General features: G+C 46.1%; 1 protein-coding gene and 1 pseudogene across 2 annotated transcripts in view; one reads left to right on the forward strand and one right to left on the reverse strand.

Moving 5' to 3' along the window:
- The first annotated feature begins 558 nt into the window (after positions 1–558).
- Positions 559–27,609, forward strand: part of TLN2 (talin 2) — a 460,005-nt gene continuing 432,954 nt past the window's right edge. For both annotated transcript variants that reach the window (XM_030814511.1, XM_030814513.1), the window contains exon 1: positions 559–670. The gene's annotated coding sequence lies outside the window, so the exon portion shown is untranslated. The remainder of the gene's footprint in view (positions 671–27,609) is intronic.
- LOC101176420 lies at positions 1,866–2,664 on the reverse strand (annotated as a pseudogene).

Consider the following 27,609-nt stretch of genomic DNA (forward strand, 5'->3'; position numbering starts at 1 on the left):
CGCCACTCATCCCTATAGTCGTTCTCTAAATTCCTAAGTGACCCCTGACCAGCAAGGTTTCAGGGTCCTTGTGCTGAAAGGAGCAGGCTCGCCTGGGGTCACGGCCCTCCGCTTCGCAGCAGGACCCCACCGCCCACCACGGCCCTCCAGTCAGCCACACCTCGCTTCCCCCAGGACCTGGCCAGTGGTCCCGAGAGGGCACTATGCGGACCTAGGGGCCCCAGCCCACAAGACGCTGTGTCCTCCAGTCATCCCCTTTACACAGCAGAGCCCCAATTCTGGGAAGCCGGGGTCACCCAGAGCCTCCCTTCCCCGTGACGGCTCGGCCGGTGCATCACCTTCCCTCGCAGACCCTTTCAGCATCACCCTGCGTGGGAAGAAACCCAGGAGAGGCGCCTGAGCCTCACTAGCGGCTCAAACCCGGTGCCGCGCGGCGCCGCGGCCAGACCGGCGCCGCGCCGTCCCCGAATGATGACGCGCTTCCTGCCCTCCCAGCGCTCGCGGGCAGTGCGCTCGCGCTCGCCCTCGGCTCTTGTTCCGCGCCCGGAGCCAGCGGCGGCGGCAGCGGCTGAGGCGGCTGCGGGAGCGGAGTGGTCGCCCAGCGCGCGGGGGGACGCGGGCTGCACTCCCGGGCAGGCGCTCTGCAATGAGACAGTAAATGCATCCCCCGGTAAGGCGCACGGCTCACTCGGGTTTTCCTCTTCCTCCAGCTGCATGCACGTTGCATGAATTTCTCGTGTCTTTTCCCTCCCCTCTCCAGAAGGAAAATGTGGGGTTTTTTTTTTCCTCCCTTTTGCTTCTCGTGAGTGATGCCAATTCAGGAAAAACCCGTAAAGCTCCCAGATTTGATGGTCTAGGAGGGCTTCTTGCAGGAAAATAAAAATAAAATGAAATTAATGCACCTGTCTATTGCACATGTATGTTTCACTGCACTGGACCCGGGGGCAGCGGTTTGCAAACAGCCTCGCAGCCGGCGCCAGAGAGTGGATTCCTGGCGGTGGGCAGCCAGTCCTCTCCGGGGCTCTCGCTGGGTTTCCGGTAACTGGGCTTTGAAAAGCGGTCCCGCCTGCATAGAGTGTCCCCTCGACCCCAGCCGGGCCCCCGCGCCAGGAGAGTTGGCGCTGGCGGAGCGGCTTCATTCCAGCACTGGCCGCCGGGACTCCAGCGCCACTTTGCAAACAAGTCTCCCGCCGAGGCTCTGGGCTAAGACAGCCCGCCAGTGCGGAGTTCCTTCTCCACTGCCGGACACTCAGACCTGCCGATCCCACGACTGCCCTTTACTTGGCAATCTCGCCACGGGCGAACTGCTGGCCGCTGAGCGACAGGGGCAGTGCCGGGCCGAGAGCGGGGACAGGCTTTGCATCCAGTGCGGCTGGCCTCACACAGACTCAGCGGCTCCCTCTCCTTCCTCGGTCCCACAAGCTGAAATTTTGCGCCCAATGGAAGCTGGAGGGACCTGGAGATGAGTATTTCGGGATCCCTGAGGGGACCGAGGAACGACTTTCGAGGGCGCCATATTTTCAGTGGGTCTTGACTGCGGAGGGGAGGGGGCGAGCAGTTTCTGGGTCCCAGGGAGGGCCACGCGCCCCAGTCGGAGAGGCCTGATCGGTTGTCGCCGGGAAAGTTTGCGCGCCGAGGCAGGCGCGGAGGCGGCCGCGCAAGGCGCGCACGACTGCTGAGTCCCCGCAAGGGCGCGCGGACTACAGCGCGTCGCCACGCCAGCCGGCGGGGCTTGGGGCCGAGAGCCGCCGTCACGGACAGCGTGCTGGGCTTGCCGCCTTCCTCTGTCCCGCCTGGACCGGGCTTGGGGCTCCGAGGCTCAGGGAACACGCCCCTCTTCCACGCAGCTACCGCTGCCCCGGCTCTCAGCCGGAGCCGTGCGCTTGGCGGCGTCCCGGGGTTGGGCGCCGAGTGTAGAGCGTTCTCCCGGTGCCCAGGCTCGCCTGCTGCTCCGAGGGGCGCGGTAGCTCACTTCCTGGGGGAGAGGAGGCGCCTTGGTTCGTGGATCGGGACCAGGGCCTGGCCTGTCGTCGCCCCGAGGCCGCCGACCAGCCTGAGCTTCCAGTCTCCTCTTTGGCTTTGGCGGCGACAGCAGTAGCGCCCGCGGCTGCGTGTTCTGCTCTCGCAGCTCGTGGAGGCGAGGAAAGGAGGGCGTTTCCGTAAGTTGGGGCTTAAGGTGACGCGTGGGGAAACTTGGATTCTTGCTGTCCGTGAAGAGCTGGGACAACTTAGGCCAGAATTCCTGTGTCTCATAGTGAAAACTTCTGGTTCTTTCCAGAAGATGAGAGAGGAATGAACTGAAGTGTTGGCGTTGCCAAAGACATAATTAAAGACGGTTGGGTAGGGATGATGTCTTGGAGAAGTGGACCCCAAAATACACGTAAATTGCCCTGGTGCTGTAAGTACCACTTACTTTTCCTTTAATAGTACCTGGGTGTGTTGCGTTGTGGCATTGTAAGGTTGCACGCTGACCTCCCTTCTCCAAAGCTTGGAGGCAGCGACCTCTCTGGAGTGAGGGGGAAGCGGGAGTGGGGAATCTTTACTTTTTGAAATAGACTGTGACCTCTGCTTTGTGACGGGACAAGGCATGGGCGTGTTTGCCGACCTACAGGCAGCCAATAGCAGGAACGTGTTCTCCTTGGAGTGTTTCCGAAATGATGTCATAGTATTGATGTCTTGTCGGCACTTCGGGTCTTCTTCATTGAAGAGGCTAGAAGGGACTACAGAAACCTCTGGGGTTGGGGGTTAGGTGTGCAGAGGGAGGGGAGAGGCTCTCCTGTGGGAGATGTGCCTGGAGATGTTAGGTGTTAGGCAGCTCTTTCCCTGATTCATTTCATGAAGGGCCTGCAAAAGTGTCTCCGATATGAATGTCAGCCAAGATTTTACCTACCTTGATTGCTTATTTGGGACCTGTATGCAAAATCAGAGGATGGAGGTGGGTGTGACAAGTGGCCTTGAGAGAAGAGGGATGCCTACACGAATGCCTTTTTTTTTTTTCATTGAGCACTAGAATAGTGGAAAACACCCAGAGCCCAAGATACATTTTTCCAAAATTAGCATAGCTAATTTAGAAGAGAAATCAGTTGCAGAAAGCCTCAATCCGTTTTAAGTTTCCAGTCTTAGAGGGAGTACCTTAATCACAGAAACAGGTCTCTTCAGATTGGGGAAGCCACTGGTTTCTTTCTGCCTTTGTAACCGTTTAAGTTATCAGGGAGATTCCAAAGAGTATTAGAGGGTGTCTCTTTTTGGCATTGATGTGGGGCTTCTACCTCCAAAGAGAAAGCGAACTTTTAACAACTTGACACTGTCGAATGAGTTACTAGGGGTATTCTGTACAGGCATAGGCTATATATGTAGTTTTTAATTCACCTACTGCTGACTCATTCAGGTTTTTCCAAACACTGTTCCCTAGAGTAGTTTTCAGTGAAATTAGGGTTTAGGAAGAGGTGGGTATGTTGTTTTCTAGTCAGTATCTTTCTTTTCTCTCTCAAAATTAACCTGATTTCCCCTCCTTCACCCCTCACTCCCAGAACATCATTAGTTCTCTAGAGCAGTAAAGGACGATTACAGGTGGTGAATAATGTAAATTTTTACCAACTATGCTCAGAAAAAAAATCTATGCATCTAAATAGGTATTTATGCATTTTAGCATTATGCTTTCTAACTACATATATGCCACATATATTTTATACATGTTAAACCTTACATAATAAAAAAGAGAAGCTTTATTGCAAACCCTCCAATCTTTATTCCCAAGTGTACTACCTTAATATTTATCTTTGTTTTTTAATGCCTCTCTCAACAAATTGTTATACATTGTGCTTTGTTGCCTCTTGCCTGATTCTTTTTTTTTTTTTTTTTTTTTGAGACGGAGTCTTGCTCTGTTACCTCAGCCTTCCAAGTAGCTGGGACTACAGGCACGCACCACCACGCCCAGCTAATGTTTGTATTTTTAGTAGAGACAGGGTTTCACCACGTTGGCCAGGCTGGTCTCGAACTCCTGACCTCAGGTGATCCACCTGCCTCGGCCTCCCAGAGTGCTGGGATTACAGGCATGAGACACCGCACCTGGCCAGCCTGATTCTTATTATCATAACTGCATGGTTTGACCAAAATTCTTGTATTTTTTTCCATTTAAGATTTTGTAACTTCAAAAAGTTAGAAAACGAGTATGTGTTTTGGAAATTTGCCTGTCTGTTTACCAGTCTGTGTAGTGGTGTTGTGATGTGTGTGTGGCATGTCCAGACTCTTGAGACAGTGTCTACAACTTGTGATCTGTGACATTATTGCTCCAGAACTTTTGAGTCATAATGTTTACTTGATGATTTTGAGTGGTGGTTGGCCAGTACAGGAAGTACTCAAAAAGAGTTAAATAATTCAGTTATTTTTATTAGGTACAAAAATTTTAAAGACAAGAAGGAAAACATAATAAGCAGGCCTGGAATTACAGCTTAACATACCCACTGGTGCCTTTTTAATTACAGTGCTTTCCCCAGAACTTTTTAATCGTATTACTTTTATATTTAATAAGGAGACTAGTTAAAACATAAGCCACACATAACTATTACAAATAATAGGGATAAATGGTGGGTATGACCAGATGTTTTGCCTAAAGTTCAAAGAGTTAGGGAATCTGAACTCTGTCAAATTTCCCCTGCAGGGCCCACACCCCCTCCTCAATAAGCTGGAGAAAGGCAAAGAAGTCAGGGTGGAGGAGGGGAAGATAACATGCTTAAGGTAGACCTCTCTTGTGTGTTGACCACCCTGACAATCTTTGGCTCGGGGCAGGTGCCATTTGAGTAACAGCTGGTGGACAAGGTTGGGTACAAAATGCTTTAATTGTGAGAGTCTTTATATGTCACCCAGAGCTGTGAATTAGGACTGGGCTCATTTGCCACCCATTTCACAGTGGAGTTTCAGAGACAGTGCCAAGACCATGGTTTTGTTTTTCTCTTAACCAACAATTTAATTTCAGTCAAACTGATGCTGTTCTGAAAATGTAGAACAGGGAATGAACATTTGTATTTTCTTTTTACGCTTTTAGCTGCAGTTTTAACAAACATAATTCCCTACGTATGTTATTCACTCATTCAGTGTATGTTTTTGAGGATTTACCATGTACTTTATGCTGAGAAGATATCCCCTGCCTTCACAATGCCCACACATTGTGTTCCCAGGAGGTGATACTCTTTTGTACTTTGTGTATCTAGTAGCCAGGGCGGGGGTGGGGTAGGGCGTGGGGAGATGAGAATGTGATGAAATAGTAACTGAAATACAACATTATAAAAAGATGAGAAAAGGATGTGACCAGGCAATTCCCAGAAGAAGGGATGCAAATTATTGCATCTCTTCTCACCTTCCCTAGTGGACAGAGAAATGCAAATTTAAAAACATATTATTTCCTGTCCATCCAATTGATACATCTTTTGAAAGGTTGGTAATACTCTCTGTTCAATGGGGCAGGGTGGGAATTCTCAGACCGTTGATGTAAGTGTGAATTGCTACAACCTTTGGGAAAAGCAGATCATTTCTGTGAAAGTTTGGAGCACACGTGCTATGTGACCCAGCAATCCCACATTTGCAGCCTTGTTTTACATTAGGAAAAACATTGACATATAAGGATCTGTGTGTAAAGGTGTCTGTTGTAGGATTTTTTTCAGTAAATAAGCTAGAAGCAACAAATGTTCATTAGTAAAATGAATAAAATAAGGTACATACATAGTATGGATTATTTTGTGAGGGTTGTGCATAATGTATTACAAATAATACATAAAAGCTAGTTGCAGAGTATCATATGTATGTTGCATGACCGTATTTCTGATTTTTTTTTTTTTTTTTTTTTTTTTTGAGACGGAGTCTGGCTCTGTCGCCCAGGCTGGAGTGCAGTGGCGCAATCTCGGCTCACTGCAAGCTCCGCCTCCTGGGTTCACGCCATTCTCCTGCCTCAGCCTCCCAAGTAGCTGGGACTACAGGCGCCCGCCACCATGCCCGGCTACATTTTTGTATTTTTAGTAGAGACGGGGTTTCACTGTGTTAGCCAGGATGGTCTTGATTTCCTGACCTCGTGATCCACCCTCCTTGGCCTCCGGAAGTGCTGTGATTACAGGCATGAGCCACTGTGCCTGGCCTTATTTCTGATTTCAAAAAAGAAGCCCTATGTGTATGACCTTGGAGAAAGATGTGTAAGGACACCCAAAACTTAAATATTGTTTAAGATTAGCAGTGAGGAGGGAGAGGTAATTAACTTTCTCCATGTACCCTTCAGGTGGTTGACTTGTTAAAACACGCAGGCTTTTCTATATGAAAAAAGTTAAAAAATATTTGGTTAATGGATAAGAAACTCACCAGCAACCATTTAGAAAAAAAGGCTGGGAAGTATCACGCTTACTTTCTCTGATGCCTCTTATTGTTATCTCTTATCTCTTTGGAAATTTTCAATTAATTATTTTCTAAAATCTTTGATTTCTCAACTTTTAGTAGAGTATACCTTCAGTGTAAAGGATAGCATCAGAAAAAGCTGTTTCCCTCTGCCCCAGGAGGCGGTGAAAGTAAGAGCTCAGGAAAGCTCTTACGAGCACTCTCCTTTATCTTAACTTTCTCTGATCCCATCCTGAAGGAAGACCAACAGTGGCCCCTGCAGGGAGAGCTTCTGGCCAATTGAGAAGCCTTTCTTTTTTTTTTATTTTTAGACAGGGTCTAGCTGGAGTGCAGTGGCATGATCTTGGCTCACTGCAACCTCCACCTCCTGGGTTGAAGTGATTCTCATGCCTCAGCCTCCCGAGTAGCTGGGATTAAGGGCGTGCGCCACCACTCCCAGCTAATTTTTGTGTTTTTAATAGAGATGGGGTTTCACCATGTTGGCCAGGCTGGTCTGGAACTCCTGGGCTCAGGCAGTCCACCGTCTTCGGCCTCTCAAAATGCTGGAATTACAGGCATGAGCCACGGTGCCAGGCCTGAGAAGCCTTTCTAGATAGCAGCAGCATCTCCTCAAACTTGGTTTTCCTAATCGAGGCCCAGAGAGGGCTGGGTTGGTGTTTGAATCCAAGTCTCTTTCCATACAATCTCTGGCTTAGCTGGCTGTTCCACCTCTACCATTTTCAACCCAGCCTCCTAATGTGATTTTTGAAATCTTGATAGAATGATGAGTTTTTGCCAGTTGCAGCTAAAGCCAACCTTTCAAAAGCATTTTACGTTTTATTTTTATTTTTTATCTGAATAATATTTTTAGAGACAGGGTCTCTCTGATGCCCAGGCTGGAGTGCAGTTGTACAGTCACACCTCACTACAGCCTCAAACTCCCGGGCTCAAGTGATCCTCCTGCCTCAGCCTCCTGTGAAACTGGGGCTACAGGAACTTGCCACCATACCTGGCTAATTTGTATTTAATATTTTTTTGTAGAGACCAGGTCTCACTGTGTTGCCCAGAGTGGTCTCAAACTCCTGACCTCAAGTGATCCTCCCACCTTGACCTCCCAAAGCACTGGGATTACAGGTGTGAGCCACCACACCCTGCTCTACATTGAAAAAAGTACAAACTGTGTGTGACTCTGTGAATCCTGATGGGAGATACAGAATCTCAACCCACTGGAAGCCAGGGCTGTGCTGCACAATTTGAAAACCATGCTTGAGATTACATCAGTGGTTCCCAAACTAAAATGCATGGAAATCACCTGCAGGGCTTGTTAAACCCCAGATTATTGGGCCTGAGTTTCAGATTCGGTGGGTCCTTGGTGGGGTTTGATTTGCATTATTAGCAAGTTTCCAGAAGAGGCTTATCTTGTGGATCACCCAGAGAGGGCTGGGCTGGTGTTTGAACCCAGGTTTCTTTCCATACGATCCCTGGCTTAGCTGGCTGTTAACGCTTCTACCATTTTCAACCCAGACTCTTAATGTGATTTTTGTAATCTTGATAGAACTGGTGAGTTCCATGGAGAACCACTGGTTTAGAGGAACTAGCTACCTCTCTTCCATGGGTCTTGTGCTCTTTTCCAGCCAGCCGTGTTATGGATGTGATATGGTTTGGCTGTGTACCCATGCAAAATCTCATCTTCAACTGTAGTTGCCATAATCCCCACGTGTCATGGGAGGGACCCGGTGGGAAGTAATTGAACCATGGGGATGGCTATACCCATGCTATTCTCATGATAGTGAGTGAGATCTCACGAGACCTGATGGTTTCATAAGGGCCTTTTACCCCTTTGCTTGGCACTTCTCTCTCCTGCTGTCATGTGAAGAAGGATGTGTTTGCTTTCCCTTCCACCATGTTTGTAAGTTTCCTGAGGCCCCCCGACTATGCCCCGCCCCAACCATGCTGAACTGTGACTCAATTAAACCTGTTTCCTTTATAAATTACCCAGTCTTGGGTATGGGTAATAGAGTAAATTGGTACCGCAGAGAGTGGGGTGCTGCTATAAAGATACCTAAAAATGTGGAAGTGATTTTGGACAGTTTGGAGGGCTCAGAAGAAGACAGGAAGATGTGGGAAAGTTTGGAACTTCCCAGAGACTTGTTGAATGGTTTTGATCAAAATGCTGATAGTGATATGGACAATGAATTCTAGGCTGAGGTGGTTTCAGATGGAGATGAGGAACTTCTTGGGAATGGGAGCCAAAGTGACTCTTGCTGTGCTTTAGCAAAGAGACAGGTGGCTTTTTGCCCATGCCCTAGAGATCTGTGGAACTTTGAGAGAGATGATTTAGGGTATCTGGGGGAAGAAATTTCTAAGCAGCAGAGCATTTAGGAGGTGACAGAGCATAAAAGTTTAGAAAATTTGTAGCCTGACGCAGTAGAAAAGAAAAACCCATTTTCTGGGGAGAATTTCAAGCCAGCTGCAGAAATTTGCGTAAGTAACCAGAGACCTTTGTGGCAGCCCCTCCCTTCTCAGGCCCGGAAGCCTAGAAGGGAAAAACGGTTTTCTGGGCTGGGTCCAGGGCCCCCTGCTGTGTGCAGCCTTGAGACTTGGTGCCCTGCATCCCAGCCACTCCAGCAGCCGCTACAAGGGGCCAAAGTACAGCTTAGGCCATTGCTTCATAGGATGCAAGCCCCAAGCTGTGGCAGCTTCCACGTGATGTTGGTCCTGCAGGTGTGCAGAAGTCAAGAATTGAGGTTTGGGAAGCTCTGCCGAGATTTCAGAGGATGTATAGAAATGCCTGGATGTGCCACTGCACTCTAGCCTGGGTGACAGAGAGAGACTCCGTCTCAAACAAACAAACAAACAAAAAAAGAAATCTTGGATGTCCAGGGAGAAGTTTGCTGCAGGGGCAGAGCCCTCATGGAGAACCTCTGCTAGGGCAGTGCAGAAGGAAAATGTGGGGTCAGAACCCCCACACAGAGTCCCCACTGGGGCACTGCCTAGTGGAGCTCTAAGAAGAGGGCCACCATCTTCCACACCCCAGAATGGTAGATCCACCAACAGCTTGCACCACATACCTGGAAAAGCTGCAGACACTCAACACCAGCCTGTGAAGCAGCTGAGAGGGAGGGTGTACACTGCAAAGCCACAGGGGCGAAGCTGTCCAAGGTCATGGGAACCCACCTCTTGCATCAGTGTAATGTGGATGTGAGACATGGAGTCAAAGGAGAGCATTTTGGAACTTTAAGGTTAAATGACTGCCCTGTTGGATTTTGGACTAGCATGGGGCCTGGAGCCCCTTTATTTTGGCCAATTTCTCCTATTTGGAACGAGTGTATTTAGGCAATTCCTGTACCCCCTTTGTATCTAGGAAGTAACTAACTTGCTTTTGATTTTACAGGCTCATAGGTGGAAGGGACTTGCCTTGTCTCAGATTAGACTTTGGACCTGGACTTTTGGGTTCATCCTGCAATGAACTAAGACTTAGGGGGACTGTTAGAAAAGCATGATTATGTTTTGAAATGTGAGGACATGAGATTTGGGAGGGGGCAGGGGTGGAATGATATGGTTTGGCTGTGTCCCCACGCAAAAATCTCATCTTGTAGTTCCCATAATCCCCACAGCAGTAGGAGGTAATTGAGTTATGGGGGCTGTTACCGCCATGCTGTTCTTGTGATAGTGAGTGAGATCTCACGAGATCTGATGGTTTTATGAGGGGCTTTTCCCCCTTTGCCTGGCACTTCTCTCTCCTGCCGCCATGTGAAGAAGGACACGTTTGCTTCCCCTTCTGCCATTATTGTAAGTTTCCTCAGACCTCCCCACCATGCTGAACTGTGACTCAATTAAACCTGTTTCCTTTATAAATTACCCAGTCTTGGGTATGTCCTTATAGCAGTGTGAGAATGGACTAATACAGGTGAAAGTTAGAATCTCAGTCAAGGGACATTTAATGCAATTCTGCCAATGTCCCCAAGCTGGGAAGAATTAATATTTGAGTCATGTTACTTAATTCTTGTCTGAATTTGTTATAGATATTTGAGGATTTAATGATGTTTTATAGATAGATGTATGTTTCATCAGCAGTGAAAGTGAGAATTCATGGCTATCATTTTAAATAGTCTATAGTGAATTCTCTTGGGAAAGAGGAGGTTCTCATTCCTGTTTTTTTTCCTGTTATACATGCATATTCAAGATTTTATGTCATTGATTTCTTTTAATAAAAAGTTGGCTGCATGTGAAGGGCATTGAGAATAATATGGTGACCAGATGATAAATGTGGCATAAATTGTGTCATAATCTGATAATTCATGCATTTTTTGGAGGAAATTAAGTGCAGTAGCCATTAATTTCAACAAATGTTTATTTCAGTGTCAGCAAAGGGGTTATGTTTCCGGTTTTTTTCTTTTTTTTTTTTTTTTTTTTTTGAGGTAGGGTCTCACTCTGTCACCCAGGCTGGCAGGCAGTGGTGCAATCTGGGCTCACTGCAGTCTCTGCTTCCTGGGTTCAAACAATTGTCCTGCCTTAGCCACCCAAGTAGCTGGGATTACAGCCGTGTACCACCATGCTCGGCTAATTTTTCTATTCTTAGCAGAGCAGGGTTTCACCGTGTTGCCCAGGCTGGTCTCAAACTCCTGAGCTCACGCAATCTGCCTTCCTCGGCCTCCCAAAGGGGTTTTGTTTCTAATGATGCTTATCAGTGACACATAAGTGTTTGGCTGTCCTCTGGGACCCTCGCTTGTCTGGATGTCCTTGAGAGATTTGGATGACCCAAAGCTCAAGCAGAGTATTCCCTAAAAGGCTTTCCTTCTCACCGATCTCCTAGTTCTAAAATTTTTTAGCAGATGAACGTTTATTCTGTTTTCAGCCACTTAGTTTTAATTTGTTTTGTTTATTTTTAGAGAAAGGGTCTCGCTCTATCACCCAGGCTGGAGTGCCAGCCACTTAGTTTTAGAGCCTTGAATGTTTTTCTAGTGATTTCCTAGGTCAGCTCTAAGCAAAGCAGAATTGGTAGTGATAGTGGAGTGCAGGAAACAAAGAGACGTGGAAGGGAAATTGTCATGAAGGAGGTCATATTTAAGTGGGGCTTTGCAGGATGGGTTTCTTCTGCAGTGTTCCTGGACCTGGCTGCACATTGGAATCACCTGGCAATTCTGATGTAGTTGGTTTGGGATGGGGCCTAGGCATTGGTGGGTTAGTTCTCCATGTGATTCTAATGTGCAGCCAGGGTAGAGGACCACTCATCTACAGTCCTCTGGGTCACCTTGCCTCATTCTTTGCAGATTTTAGCATCTGGCCCACAGTCCCTCCTCCCGTCAACATTTTTGGTGACTTGAACATCTATATAGGTTGTCCACCCAATTCTCAACCTCTCAGTCCCTTGACCAACTCTCTTTCAGTTATCTTTTCCTCTACCCTGCTTCAGCCATCGCTCACATGGTTATCTCTAGACCACTGATTCTAGACAAGGAGGATATTTGGCAATGTCTAGAGACTTTTTTTGGCACAACTTTGGAGGAAGAAGAGATGCTATTGACATTCTAGTGAGGCTGCTGAACACCCTGCAATGCACAAGACAGCCCCATACAACAAAGAACTATGCCATCCAAAATGTCAGTAGTCCCAGGGTCAAGAACCCTTGCTCTAGTGTCTTTGAAGTTTTTTTTAACCCCAAGCCATAGGAGAAATATGTCTTACGTGATGACCCAATACAAACACACAGAAGTTTCACAAAACAGTATTTACTCTTACTGGGTATAATGCACTTTCATACTTTTTATTGTTTCATTAAAACAATAAGATGCTGTTTCTGACCCACTAAACTGATTTCACCACCTACTAAACTTGCACCCCATTGTTTGAAAAATATGGTTGTAGACCTTATCATTACTGATAACTGCACCTCCAGCAAAATCTTGACAAACTCACCAGTCTGACCGTCCCCTTTTCTCTTTTGTCTTATTGCCTCTAGTACTTGGTTCCACCTAGCTTTCACCTACAAGGGCTTCTGACCTGGTGGCCCTTTCTTTTTCATTGTCCATCATCCCTTTCTTGTCCTCCTTACCCAGCTCAGATTCTTGCATATACCCTCAACTCCCTTGACCTTTCCCCACTTTGTCTTACTGTCCTTGGAAAGAAAACCCCATCTTTGGTTAAGCCCACCCTCTGCTCACTCTCCTTCAGCTCCAGGCTGATGATCCTGCCTAGAGAAAACACATATCTCTCTGCATTGTCTTGCTTTTAATTTATGGCCACAAACCTCAAGGGGACTCTTGACACTTTCAGGTCCAGTATGTTTCTATACCCACTTCTCAGCTGATGACCTGGCTTATTTCACTGAGAGAAGAAGCAATTAGAAGGTACTTTCATCATCTTCCTATAGTAAACTTACTAACCCACCAGCACACACATGTGAATGAGATCCTGTCCTCTCTTGGCTTTCATACATGCAGCTATCTCCTTTCCCTTTTGCATCATCAGTTTCCCACTCTGATGGATAGTCCCCATCAGAAACTTGCAGTAGTACCTGTCATCTAAAGGAAAAAAAACAGCAGGCTGGATGCGGTCCCTCACGCGTAATCCCAGCACTTTGGGAGGCTGAAGTGGGCGGATCACGAGGTCAGGAGTTCGAGACCAGCCTGACCAACATGGTGAAACCCCGTCTCTACTAAAAACACAAAAATTGGCCGGGCATGGTGGCTTGCGCCTGTAGTCCCAGCTACTCGGGAGGCTGAGACAGGAGAACCGCTTGAACCCGGGAGACAGAGGTTGCAGTGAGCCGAGATCGTGCGACAAAGCGAGACTCCATCTCGAAAAAAAAACAGCAGGAAGAAAACCCTCTTGACCCTGTGTCCTGGTCTGCTGTTCTTCCATTCCTCTACATGCCCTTTGTAGTAAAAATATTTGAAAGAACTGTCATACTCGCTGACACCATTTCCTGCTCTCTCATTCTTTCTTGAACTCACTCCAATCTGGCTTTTTGCCAATTTTTGTTTTTTGTTTTGCCATGTTGCCCAGGCTGGTTTCAAACTCCTGGGTTCAAGTAATCCGCCTGCCTTGGCCTCCCGAAGTGTTGGGATTACAGGCATGAGCCACTGTGCCCCTCCCAGAACCACACTTATTAAGGTAGTGGCAATACCTATGTGGTACAATCCAGTGGCTAACTCTTTAGCTGTCATCTTCTTCAGCCTTTCCTCAGCATTTTGGCCAGGTCATTCCTTTCTCTTTGGAACCCTTCCACTGGTTTCCATGTCACAACCTGGTTCTCCTACCCCCTGGCTTCTCCAGCTCCAGGCTTCTTACTGGATGTTTCTTCCTGGCTTAAAGTTGGGGGCACTCTCTCACCTTTCTCTTCATTAGGAATCTGCTCCAGGATCACCTCTTACGAGGTCACACTGGCATCCCCTGGCCCCTATTCTCAAGCTTCTTCCTTATTTTTGTATCATTTATTATTCCCTGATATTACATACAGGACTCACTTATTGTCTATCTCACTGCATTAGAATATAAGCTCCAGAAGAGAAATCATCTCTGCCACTGTATCCCCAAGTGCCTACAAGAATGCCTGGCACATGATAGGTACTCGACAGAAAATTCTTAATGAATGATTGATGAAGGAAACTTGCTGGTTAGAGGTTAGCCTTGGATGAGGGACTGGAAGTCTTTTCCAGACTTGAGCTAAGGAAGAGCATAATGTTGAAGTGGAAAAGCAGTGTCTCATGGTGCAGTATTTTTAGGTCATGTGTTGAGAGTTAGGGGTTCAAGTATTGAATGAAGAAAGCACATCCTTGTTAAATACTTGTTGAGTGATAGAAGGCACCTGCAGAGGACAGCTGGATGGAGACAAATGGTTGCAGTTCTCATCTTTATCTCTGAAGGGGGCACTTAAGCAGTCTACCTGGCAACTTTTGTCGCTGGGTTGAAGATGATAAATGGACTTGTCTGAAGTGTTTATCATGGACCTTAATGTTCTGGTGACTTGTTTTGGTGAATCACTCATCCCCAGAGTCCACTTCTTCACAGGGGGAGATGTCTCCTTCTTCTCCTAAGCATTTGAGCTCATCGGGGAGTTCAGTGGGCCCTCTCTGCGCTGCTTTCAGACACCCAGGTTAAAAGATCCCCAAAGCATTCTCGTCCTATGTTTAAATTAAATCTCCTTTTCTTTCTTCATTTGCATTGCTTCAATACAGTCCATTTAATTACTTGGCACCACACCTAGGTCCTAGTTTCAGGTAAGTGAGGCTATTTCCCAAGTGTAGCCCGAGGTCATGCATGGCGGATCTTCCAAGGGGGGCGTGGATTATTCCTGGGTTTGGGAGATTACATGGAGAGTACTTTAAGAGGCTTAATTTTCTCCTTGAAGGGCTCTCTACTGGACTCAACACCTGTCACTCCTAGGCTGTCCCTGATGGAGTTAAAGGAGCTTGCCCTATGGGTAAGACATCAGCCAAGGGCAGCCTGAGGCGCAGCCACAAAGCAGTTAGGTTTGGTACACCCAGGAAGACAGGGTAGATGTCTGTGTGGGACATCTCAGTGACTCGAGGGAAGTTTACTTTTATTGTATTTATTTTATTTTAAAGAAAGAGTGGTTGGAATGGTTGTATGTGGGTGTCTCTGTTTGACAGGGAAAGAACTGAGGCTCAGAAGGGTGTGACGCTTGACAAAGCTCGCACTAGAACCCTGCTTCCTCTTTTTCTTGGGATGTGCTGTTGGAACCTGTCTGTAATTCAGGGTTGCAGTTCTCAGCCCTGGGTACGCTTCAGAATCTCTAGGGAAGCTTATTAAAACTGCTAGTTCCTAAACCCCACCTGACTCACTAAACTGAATCGGGAGCTCTAGGGAGGATCCTAGGAGGGTTGCCTGTAGGGGGTCAAGGCAGCCAGGGGACTGGGGACAGGCACCCTGCAGGGCAGATGCCTGCTGGCCATGCACACTTGACAGACCTGACTCCTTTCCGAGACACAACAGCCGTCTCAACTGACTGGGTGGCAGTTTGCTCCTCACTCCTGCACTACTTCTGGTTCCTAAGACCCTGTAGAGCTCCATTTAAAATGCATACAGAAAGGGCTTTTTATTTTCTTTGGGGTAATTTAATTTTCTCGCATTTTCCCAATGTGTTTTGTCCTACTTAGATGAGAATGAAAGCTGCATTTAGTGTGAGGAAATCACCTCTCTGAGGGCTTTTATGAGTCCTCTTGATTAGGGTCCCTAGGTGAGGCTGAGACTGGCTCTGGGGTGGGGTTTGGGTTTAACCAGCTCTTGGAGAAGCTGGTGGGGAACCAGAAGCTGGCCTGAGTGCTGCTCTGACAGAAGGAACAGAAGGGTACAAGCTGGCTCTGCAGGGATGGATTTTAACAGTAACAAAGGATGGTAAATTGTTGGCTGGTTTTTGCTGGTGAACTTGTCATGTTTGAGTGCCCCGATCTTGCGACAGTAGCTATAGGCTGGAGACAGCCCAGTGGAGCCTGCAGCAATGTCTTGTCACACCGAGCTGGCTCTTTGATGAACCTCAGAAGTTGTTTAGATGGAGCTTTATGAATGTGCCTGGTGAAGGGCCTAGAGCAAGCCCTGGGGAATCCGAGAAGCATCAGGTGGCCGTATGCTTAACCATAGGGACAGGAGAAGAGCATTTTTCTCTTGAATTGGAAGCTGACGGATTGTATTAGTTTTTTAGAGCTGCTGTAACAATGGGTGGCTGGGATCATAGACATTTATTGTGTCAGTTCTGGAAGCTAGAAGTCTAAGAGCAAGGGTTTATTCCTTCTGAGGACTGTGAGGGGGAGCCTGTTCCATGCCTCTCTGCATTTCTTGTAGAAGGGCATCTTCTCCCCGTCTCTTCATTGTCATCCCTCTGATGCAGGGCAGATGAGCCCCAAAGTGGGGCTTAGTCCATGAGGGTTCTTCGTTTTGCCCAGGAAAGAATTCAAGGGCCAGCTAGAGGTAGAGGAAAACAGCTTTGTTGAAGCAGCAGTGTTACAGCTCTGGCAGTGCGACAGCTGTGTGCCCGCTCCTGCAGAGTAGCGCTACCCCACAGGCAGTGTGCTGACAGTAGCAGCTCAGCGCAGTTTTGCAGTCGTATTTATACCCACTTTTAATAAAATGCAGATTAAGGAGTGACTTATGCAGAGATTGCTAGGGAAGGGGTAGTAACTTTTGGGTCATTGGATCATTGCATGGAAAGGGATGGTAACTCCCAGGTGTTGCCATGGCAATGGTCAATTGACATGGCATATTAGTAGGCATGTCCAACTGAAAGTTGCTTTCACCCTGGCTGTGTCTTAGCGAGTCCTCAATCTGATATGTAAGCCACGTCTCCTGCCTCACCTCTATCCTGTTGTGTCTGTTTCTGTGTTCAAATTTCCACTTTTTATGAGGACAACAGTCATACTGAATTAGGGACACCCTAATGATCTCATTTCAACTTGATTCTGTGAAGACCCCATCTCCAAATAAGGTCCCATTCTGAGGTTCTAGAGTATTGGACTTTAGTGTATTTTTTGGGATGGGGGGCACAATTCAACCTATAACACAAATTGTCAGACTGACTTCTGTCTCAGAATCTGCATCTGACATGGAATGCTCATCAGTGAAGTTACCTTTACAGGCCAAGGGACCCTAATTGTGGAATTCCGTTAAGTAAAGTCAACAAAGCCAGCAGGTGCGGAATTCCACAGTTCCCTTAATTGTGGAATTCTGCACCTGGCGATTTTGTTGATTTTACCTTTTATTAAGGCCTTGCACATTGATTACTATCATAATCCTGTGAGGTATTATTATTACTACTTTGAGGAAGCTAAGATGTAGCAAGACTTATATACTAAATAGTAGGTAAGTTTGACTGAAGCTCAGATCTCCTCAGTATCATAGGTTCCTCCCCGTAATACCAGTGAGTCTCAAACCTTGATATACATAAGAATCTCCTAGGCAACTCGTTAAAAATACAGATTTGGGAGGCCCTATCTGAATCAGAAGCTCAGGTTGCAACCACAGAATACGTATTTTTATTGTTTCCCCCGGATATTTCAATGCATTCAAAGATATGAGAACAAATGTACCCTGTCATGGACATAATTTAGAGGGGAAAAACCACCATCACCACCAAGTTTTCATTTGATTTTTGTTAGCTGGCTTGCATCGGAATCCCTAGGAGATGTCATGGAAAAGTGCTTACTGGGCTGGGCGCAATGGCTCATGCCTGTAATCCCAACACTTTTGGGAGGCTAAGGTGGGTGGATCACTTGAGTTCAGGAGTTCAAGACCAGCCTGGCCAACATAGTGAAACCCTGTCTCTACTAAAAATACAAAAATTAGCTGGGCGTGGTTGTGGGTGCCTGTAATCCCAGCTACTTCAGAGGCTGAGGCATGAGAATCGCTTGAACCTGGGAGGCAGAGGTTGCGGTGAGCTGAGATCACACCACAATACTCCAGCCTGGACAACAGAGTGACAGTGAGACTCTGTCTCAAAAAAAAGAAAAAGAAAAAGAAAGGTGCCCACTGGAGTCGGGGGCATTTCAAACCTTAGAGCCCAAGGGGATTGTCTTCTTGTACAGTACCCCTGCCACCATAGTTGTGAACAAGGTCTGAGCTCTTTGTCTGCCCACACCATGCTAATTGTCCCTCAGTTAGTGGAAAATCAATCTGGTTTGAACTTTCTGTGCTACGCAGATGTACCTTGTACCACAGTGGAGTGGCGGGTGGGAGATAAACTGAGAGGGTGTGGTCTTATATAAGTCACTGCATGCCTTATCAAAGCAAAAATAAAACCAGCAAGAGGACAAGGCAAGAAAAAAAATTGTGATTATTAAGTATTTATTATTGTTATAAAATGTGTTTGTGTTAACTAAAGTGTGTTGGAGCATGCATAGTGCAGAAGAAACACCTGGATAAATTTTTTAAAACAGGGATGCCTGGGCCCCAGCCCCAGAGATTTTCTTTTAGCAAGTCTAAGATGGGCCCCCAGAATTCTGAGCTGCTGGTCAGGGGACCACACTTAAGAGCAAGCAGCCCAATATTAATGCAATATTGTCACTGTATAGTTCCGCTTTTGATATTACAATGACCGTCTCTCTGAATAATGAAACTATTTATAAGCTTTGGCCACTAGCCTGTAGATTCTAACCCATATTCTGGACCAATATCCGAATTATTTCACCATATTAACTTTATTGTAGTGATTATATAGTAAAATACATGGTCTCTTCGCTAGGGTTGTGTTTCTTAGAGTGTAGTCTTTGGATCACTACCATCAGTGTTACCTGTGATTAAGGTTAATTATTGTAACTGCCCAATACCTGGAGATTTTAATTTGGTAGTCCAAATTAATTGTAGTTTTCTTTTCTTCTTCTTCTTTTTTTTAATTTGTAGAGACTAGGTCTTGCTTTGTTGCCCAGGCTGTTCTTGAACTCCTGAGCTCAAACAATCCTCCTTCCTCGGCCTCCCGAAGTACTGGGATTATAGGTGACAGCCACCATGCCTGGCCCTTATTTTTACTTATTTATTTATTTATTTTTCTTGAGACAGGGTCTCACTCTGTCTCCCAGGCTGGAATGCAGTGGTGTGATCTCTGCTCACTATAACCTCTGCCCTCCAGGTTCAAGCGATTCTCCTGCTTCAGCCTCCTGAGTAGCTGGGACCACAGGTGGCGCCACCATGACTGACTGTCTGGGATTTTTTTTGTAGAGACTGGCCATGTTGCCCATGGCCCATCTCTAACTCCTGAGCTCAAGCCTTCCGCCTGTCTCAGCCTCCAAAAGTGCTGGGATTACAGGTGTGAGCCACCGCGCCCTGTAGTTTTTATAATCAAAATATCCTTAGGTATACTGAAGTTTAAATGTCACTGAACTAGGGTTTGGAAGTCAGTCCTGGTTTTTACCAGAAGCCAGTCACACAGTAGGGTTACAAATACTGTTAGATTGTTTATATTGGCATTTGTTTCCATTTTTTTTCTGGCAGTTACAGGGTCTCATTCTGCAACAGAGATGTAATCTTAATAGATTGTTAGCTTTCTATTTGAATAACCATTCCCCTTCTCATTTTTTATGAAAGCTCATGCAATTCATTTTAAGATAGCCTTTTAAAAAGTTACGTTCATTGTCAAAGTAAATTCTTTTGGAGCATTAATAGTATGTGAAATATATTTTAGATTTTTGGAGTTAATTCAAGGAGGCTTTGTGGTTTTAAACTGCACAGGTAGTTAGGAATGACCATGGTTGAAATATATGTATATTCTTGGACTCTGTGTGCATATTTCAAAAATTGGTAAATGCTTTCTTATGGGAGGGGGAGGGTTGGGAGGAGATACTTTATTAATAGAAGAGATTCAATTGTCTTGACCAGTGTAATAGATCTTGGTATTCTAAGTTCCGTGCTTTGCAGATGTTTCTGCAAATGTATTTTTTCGCCCTAAAGACAAGATTTTTAGTTCTATGTTCCTCCTTCTGGGAAAATGAGGAACCTTTACTTTTAGAAAGGGGAGCTAGGGCCAGGCGCAGTGGCTCATGCCTGTGATCCCAGTACTTTGGGAGGCCGAGGTGGGTGGATCACAAGGTCAGGAGTTCAAGACCAGCCTGACCAACATGGTGAAACCCCGTCTCTACTAAAAATACAAAAATTGGCCTGGCGCGGTGGCTCACGCCTGTAATCCCAGCACTTTGGGAGGCCGAGGCGGGCAGATCACGAGGTCAGGAGATCAAGACCATCCTGGCTAACACGGTGAAACCCCGTCTCTACTAAAAATACAAAAAAAAATTAGCCAGGCGTGGTAGCGGGCGCCTGTAGTCCCAGCTACTCTGGAGGCTGAGGCAGGAGAATGGCGTGAACCCGGGAGGCGGGGCTTGCAGTGAGCCAAGATAGCGCCACTGCAGTCCGGCCTGGGCGACAGAGCAAGACTCTGTCACAAAAAAAAAAAAAAAAAAAAAAAAAAAAATGAAAATTAGCCGGGCATGGTGGTGCGCGCCTGTAATCCCAGCTACTCAGGAGGCTGAGGCAGGAGGATTGCTTGAACCCGGGAGATGGAGGTTGCAGTGAGCCAAGATCGTGCCATTGCATTCCAGCTTGGGCGACAGAGCGAGACTCCATCCCAAAAAGAAAAAAGGAAAAAAAAAAGGGGAGCTAAAGTTAATTTTGTGTCTTTGGGTCATATATACTCACATCATTTTATATAATGTATTCTTGAAAAGTTGGAGATAAATAAAGTACTTTAAAAACTGCAGCAAGATTTACATGCGTTTGTCAAAATTTATAGAACTGTATCCCTAAAAAGGATGAATTTTACTCTACATAATTATACTTTAATAAACCTGATTTTAAAAAAAAGGTATCATGGGAACTTGTCATTTTAGCCATGCTTTTTGTGAATTAGTTTGCAAAATAAAGATTCCTTTTGTGAAGCATGTATTCCCTCAAGGACCCTCTCTGTTTCATACTTGTTTGAAAACTGTTCTTTGTGCATTCTCTCCGTTAGTGCTTAGTGGGCTGGGTGGAGTGGAATTGGTGCAGGGCTACTGAGGGATGGGCGCAGCCTCTTATCCATTACTCTTAGTCATTTCTTTCTTAGAACCACATCTGGCACATGTGGGAGTTCACAGAGGTTTGGGGGATGAATTAAACCATCAGATTGGTGAAGAAGCCGAGGCGCAGAGAGCAAAGGGGCTTGTTCAAGTACGATGATAAGGTAGCATAAGTGGGAGAAGAGTCCTTTGGTCTTCTGACTCCTAGGCCAGTGCCCTTCCACTGTGCATTCTCCAATGCATAGTGTATCTTGTAAATTGGTGTCTTATAGTTTGGGAGTCTTTTAAACCAGGGTACACCCATGTGCTTGCTGTGGCTGTGGAAGCAGCCTATTCTTGTAGAAGAGCCCTGGCTTTGGAGTCATTCATCAGTTTGGCACATCTTTTTCTGGGTGTCTACCATGTGCATGGTGGATACAGCCTGAAACAAAACAGACTTGAGCCCTGCCCTCATGGATAGCACAGTCTGGAAGTGTATGTGTGGACCGAGGCATTAAAACAAACCAGAGGGATGAGTGCTGCAAAGGTCACAAACATGCTGATGTGGGAACCCACCACATAGTGGCCATAATTTAGTGTGACCTTGGACAAGTCTCTTAACCACTGTAAGCCTTAGTGTCCTCATGAGTAAAACGTGTACATCATCCCCAAGTAATGAAGTTATTGCAAGGATTTAGTAGATGATGGATGTAAAACAGATAGTTCATGCTCCTGGGCACATGGTAATTAGATGTTGTTCCTCCTTAGAGAGTGTGAGTAATGGATTGTTTGTGTGTGTGTGTGTGTGTGTGTGTGTGTGTGTGTGTGTGTGTGTTTTGTTCCCATGCTGCATTGGCCCTTGTAGGCAACCTCAGGATAGACGTTTGATATATATTTTTTTTTCTTTTGGGTCATCTTAACAGTGGGGAGATATATTGGAGGTCTCTGCGGGGTTTTGCCCATTGAGGTTGAGGTTGGAGCAGAGCTTTCTAGTCAGGGAGCTGAATTATGCTAACAGGTGAGCTGAGATAGTGAATGATGCCTTTAGTCCTCTCTCCATTCCTCTAGGGCTTCCAGGACTTAGGCCCTACAGACATGGTAATTTTTCAAGTACGCCAGAACTTGGAAAAGTTTGGGAGATTATTCATCTCTCAAAATGAGGGCCCTAGAAGCAGGGGCTAGGCTATTAGATTTTAAGTTAACTAAAGAGAACAATGGAAAGGAGACAAGGGGACCCATGGGTTGTGTGGGAACTTTAGAAGAGGGATGTGGATGAACTAGTTCAGGGTTTCCCAGACTTCTCTGATGATAAGATTCATCCGAGTACTAACTCAGAGTAAATTTACACAGCTCGCTGGGCATGCTCTGGCGTATTTAACAGTTAGCCCACATAATTCTTACCAGGGACATTTGGGAAACACTGGGTTAGATCATAAGTCTCTTTGTCCCTGCGATTTAAAATCGGTCTGTGGACCAGCAATGTCAGCATCACCTGGAAACTTGTTGGAAATGCAGAATCTTAAGTTAATCCAGACCTATGGACTCAGAATCTTCATGTTAATCAGATCCTGAGGTGAACTTGCATGCATACTAAATTTGGGGAAAGGCTTTCCTAGAGGACTGGGACATCTGTCAACATTTGAAACCAGTAAGGTGGTGGTAACAAGGGATGATAACCTTTTTGAGGAATTGGAAGAGATGGAGGTCTGGGATTTGAACTCAAGTTTCTGGCTCCAAATTGAGTGCTCTACTCAAATCCTCTTGACCCTGTGGTCTTTCATCATCTCTGATGGCAGGGTGCTAGCTGTCCTTCTGTTAATGTTGACCCTGGAAGAATGATGCCCAGGGAGACAGGAGCGTGTGTTTTTTGGCACGACTGGGACCACCCAAATGTGTCACAATTCTTGGCATCCACTAACTCTGTCAGGACACCTTCTTCCTGTCCCTGGGTAAAGATTACATTCAAATGTAAGAGTCAGCAACTTTGAGTTCTTGAAGACCTGTGGAGGTTTACATCATACCAGCAGTGGGTCCCTGCAAAAGTTGTTATATTTTTGTCCAAGGGCAGGATCAGATGGAGTACAGTTTTCTAATGCTCCCCTAGACTCTTAAATCATCCTTCTCTAAGCACAATGTCAGAGGAAATACCCTGCGAGGCACTTGCCAAATGGCTTGAAATAAGTGTCCGTGCACATTTCCGAAAAGACAATTAGAAGCTTATTTGAGGAACTAAAGGCCTGCTGTGCTAAACATTAGTTGGAGAGAACTCAGTGCCAATTTGGGAAACTCTCCTGGGGGCTCTTTCTCATCACAGCCCCTGTTTGGAGAAGCTGAGCTAGAGAAGTGGAGAGACTGCCAGGCTTGGGAGAGTGGAGGATAGGGAGGAGGGGAAAAGGGAGTGATGTGCCCTTGAGAAAAATGAACAATGCCAATGTCTCCTCCAGGGAGAACTGAAATCTTTGCAGGTAAAATCAAGTGGAAAAGGGAAAGTCACTATAAGTTCATTAACACTTGAATCGTATTGCTAGTTAGCACTGGTATCCTGGCCTTGGAAGACTCTTTAGAAAACTGAGCCCTCATGAGGTTAGTACCCTGCTCAGGGTGACACGTGGGGTTAGATACAAAGCCTGATCAGGATCCAGGGATGTTATTTAGTCCATGCACTGCCCCTTGTGCTTTGCTGCCTTGGAAGATGCTAAGAATGTAAAATTACAATGATTGGATCCAGATGTGCTGGCCCTGCCCCCACCCCCAAGCTAACATAGTAGGTTTTATTGCTAGTCAATCTTAAATGTACAAGGCATAAAGATCAGGAAAGAAAAATCTCAAGCCAGTAAATATCCCTATTGTTGGGGATGCTATACCCGGCTGTTTCTCTTGGCTTGACGCACCAGATAGAGCGACCTACGGAACACAGAACAGGGAAAACCTCTGCACTGTAAGTGGCAGGATGTTTGTGTTCAAAGTCATGGCGTGAATTTATATGCTATTGCCAAGGTCTGCAGGGACAGGTGCACATTAAGTTTTTAAAATTAAATTGTAGAAAGGCTGAAACTTTACAGCGATTCTTGTAGCATGAGTAGGGGATCTGAAAGGGCTCCAGTGCAGAGGCATGGGGTGGATAGAGGCATTTTCTCTGATGAAACACCAGATTGCTTGTGCAGAAAATCCGAAGCCTTTGACCTTTATGTTGCACAGTTCAGCAGTAGATTACAATTGTCTTGGTTAAAAATGGTTTAATGTTTATGCCTATTTTATTTTTGTCCGCTAGATTGAGTTTTGAAGGCAGGAACCAAGCCCTTTATTTATCTGGCAGTCTGAGGGTATGGTAAATGATTGGAGCCATTCGGCTGCAGTGGTCAAGGGAGATTGCCTTGGGAAGTTGAACTTGAGCTAGAGGCCAAGTGCACTGAATTTTGGTGTCTTTCCATGTGGTTTTGGCTGTGGCAGCCAGGCCATTACAACTTCATAATCATATGTCATATTGGTTGAACTCAGTGAAGTGTTAGCAAAAAAATATATATATATATATATAATTTGAGAAATTAAATCCTTTTAGATGATAGTAGGAGCAAGTAAGTGGTGCTTGAGGTTTAATTTGATTTGAGGATGTGGGGGAGGAGAGTGAGTCTATGCTTTGATTTCAGTGGTAGAGCACTAGTGTTCCAAGGGGATTGTGTTTGAGAACCAGTGGGCTTAATCTTGCCACTGAATCCAGTAAGAAGCTAATTTGCCCTTCAAGTGGCGGCTGAGGTGCCGTGTTCAGCAGGCTCCTCAAAGTGTAGTCCAGGACCGGTGGCAGCAGCAGTATCACCTGGGAACTTACTACAAATGCAAACTCTCCAACATCGCCCCCAACCTACTGAACCATACACTCTGGGCTGGGGCTCAGGAACCGTTGTTTTAACAAGTTCTCAGGGGTGTTCTGCACACAGAGGTTTGAGAACCGCTGTCATACAGTATGTAACAGCAAAAGTGATTTGGGCGTTCAGTCTAGTGGGTCATTTCCCAAAGCATTTCATGTTTGGTTGCCTCCTTGTTCTGGTAACACAAGCCAAGTTGACGGGGGTAAATAAAGTTAGATTTCCACTAGTGCTTAGTAATAATTCATGACAGCTCCAAGGTTTGGCTGGACGGAACCCTCGAGTCTACCTCCAACTTGGCTCTAAAAGCAGACTCTGGTTCTGACCCAAGGAGGAGTAAATAAAGGAATTTTTCCTCTAAAGGATGCCTTTTAAAATTTTTATTTATTTATTTATTTATTATTTATTTATTTATTTATTATTGAGATGGAGTTTCGCTCTTGCTACCCAGGCTGGAGTACAATGGCGTGATCTCGGCTCACTGCAACCTCTGCCTCCCAGGTTCAAGCAATTCTGCCTCAGCTCCCCGAGTAGCTGGGATTACAGGCGTGCATCACCAAGCCCTGCTAATTTTTGTATTTTTAGTAGAGACGGGGTTTCACCATGTTGGCCAGGCTGATCTCAAACTCCTGACCTCAGGTGATCTGCCCACCTCAGTCTCCCAAAGTGCTGGATTACAGGCGTGAGCCACTGTGTCAAGGATGCCTTTGATAGTCATGTTCCTGTTAGGGACAGAGATGGACAGATTTCTGGGAGGAAAGGGTAGGAGAGGTGCCCGAACTGATGGACAGCCATCCAAGTTTCTTCTGAGGAAGTGTAGCAAATGGCAGGGCTGAGACATGGATATGGATGTTTTTCACCTGTGTTCAGCTGGCTGCATGATAGCAAAAATGTTTGATGAACATTCTGCTGCTGAAAGGACTTTTTCATTGTTAACAGTTGAAACAGAGCTCTCTGTTTAAGAAACACTTCCTGGTGGAACAAATGATTCCAACTGAAACAAACTAAATGTTGAGATAGGATTTACTTTGACTTTGAGGGGAAAGAGGACAGCTAACAGTGCCCATTCAACTCCTGCTCGCCCCATTCTGGGGAAACAGCAGCCCAACAAAACAGGAGTCCCGCTCTGCTGAGGTGACCCAGAGGAAGGGGCCCGCTGCCAGGCGCTCCTGGCACAGGGAACAGTATGTTCCAAGGGTTGGGCCAGTGGACTCACGGTTGCTGGGACTGTTTCCTCTGTTTGGAATTTGTGGTCTTTGCAGTGTGTGAGGCTGAGAGATTGTCACTAAGCTATGTTCAGAGGTCCGCGTGTCAAGTTTTAGGATCTCTGAGTTGTGGGGGGTGGCCCTCCATGTCCATGCAGTAAATCACATCATAAAACTTAAAGGAACCCTATTTTAGTTGAACATGTAATTGGCTCAAAACTAATTTAAAGGGAGTCAGGTCTGGGTGGAAGTTGGGATGATTCTGTGAAGAATGTTGGGGAAATATAAATTAAAAACAAAGTTGGCTGGGCACAGTGGCTCATGCCTATAATCCCAGCATTTTGGGAGGCCAAAGTGGGAGGATTGCTTGAACTCAGGAGTCTGAGACCACCCAGGGGAACATGGGGAGACCCTGTCTCTACAAAAAATACAAAAATTAGCCAGGCATGGTGGCACATTCCTGTAGTCCCAGCTACTCGGGAAGCTGAGGCAGGAGGATCGCTTAAGCCCAGGAAGTCAAGGCTGTACTGAGCTGTGATGGCCACTGCGTTCCAACCTGGGTAACAGAGCAAGACTCTATCTCAAACAATAAATAAGTAGATTAATTAATTAAAAACAAAATCCCTCTTCAGTTCAGAAAGCCTCTCCACAAAGGTAGAAGAGAAAGAACACAATTTTATTATTGGCTAAGCTTTAAGCCAGAATGTGATGTGTATCACAGGCAATCTGCCAAAGGAATTGCAAAAAGGGAAAGAAATATTGCTCTTTTGTGTAGCTAAGTAGATACAACTCATTATATTTATGTTTTCAAGATTAAATTGCTGAATTTGTCCTATCTTTGGGGCTGGAGGTAGGGTTTGCAATTTGGAGTCAGGTGACAGCTGAAGTTAGGCTCATTTCCTGCCTAGAATATAGCATTATCTTCCTTGATATTACATATCAAAGAGATGACTCTCAAGCCATTGTGAGAGAGGCTTATTTAGCATTTGGCCTGACAGGAGCCACCCTGCGCCTTTGCCCAGAGGAGGGTGGCTTGAGTGTCTTGGAATTCAAGGCTTGCTCTGAGCTCATGAAGGCTCCTAGAAGACCGGGCTCTGCCTGCATTAAGGGTGTTGACCTTTGATAATTACCTCCCCTTGCTGGCCTCAGGATTCCCACCTGAAAAATGAGGAGTTGGACTGGAGTGCTGTGATGCCATGGCATGGGGGCTCTGTTCCCCTCCCCATTTCCCCAAGCTGCCATTTCTCCTCTTCCTATCTCCAGAACATCCTGGCCAGCAGTTGCCCAGTGGCTCAGAAGCCTAACAGATCTATTCCGCAGATCATCGAGTTACAGAGCAGCTTTTGGAGCTGACTTTGGGGAGTGCCATGGAGATGGCATCAGGTGTTGGGGCACCCTTTGGTAAGGTCACCTCCTCCTCCCCAAGGCGTGAAGGTCTCTGGGGACAATTCTGCATCTGATAGTTGTTGTCTAGTCCTTGCTCTTCCTATCTGGCTCATTCTGCCTGTATAATTTTATTTAAGTCATTTAATTTGCCTGTCACCCTCTCCAGCGTGCTTCCTTCAGCATCTTTGCCCCTTCTTTGCTCTCCAGTCAGAATCAGGGAAAAACTTTGTTTCCTCATCAGCTTCATTTCTGGGCTGTCTGTAGAGGAAGTGGTAAGGCTTTACATGCTTTTTAGACCAAGCGTATTATGCTTCCTCTCAT

This window comes from Nomascus leucogenys, chromosome 6 (genome assembly GCF_006542625.1).
Source record: "Nomascus leucogenys isolate Asia chromosome 6, Asia_NLE_v1, whole genome shotgun sequence".
NCBI lineage: Eukaryota > Metazoa > Chordata > Mammalia > Primates > Hylobatidae > Nomascus > Nomascus leucogenys.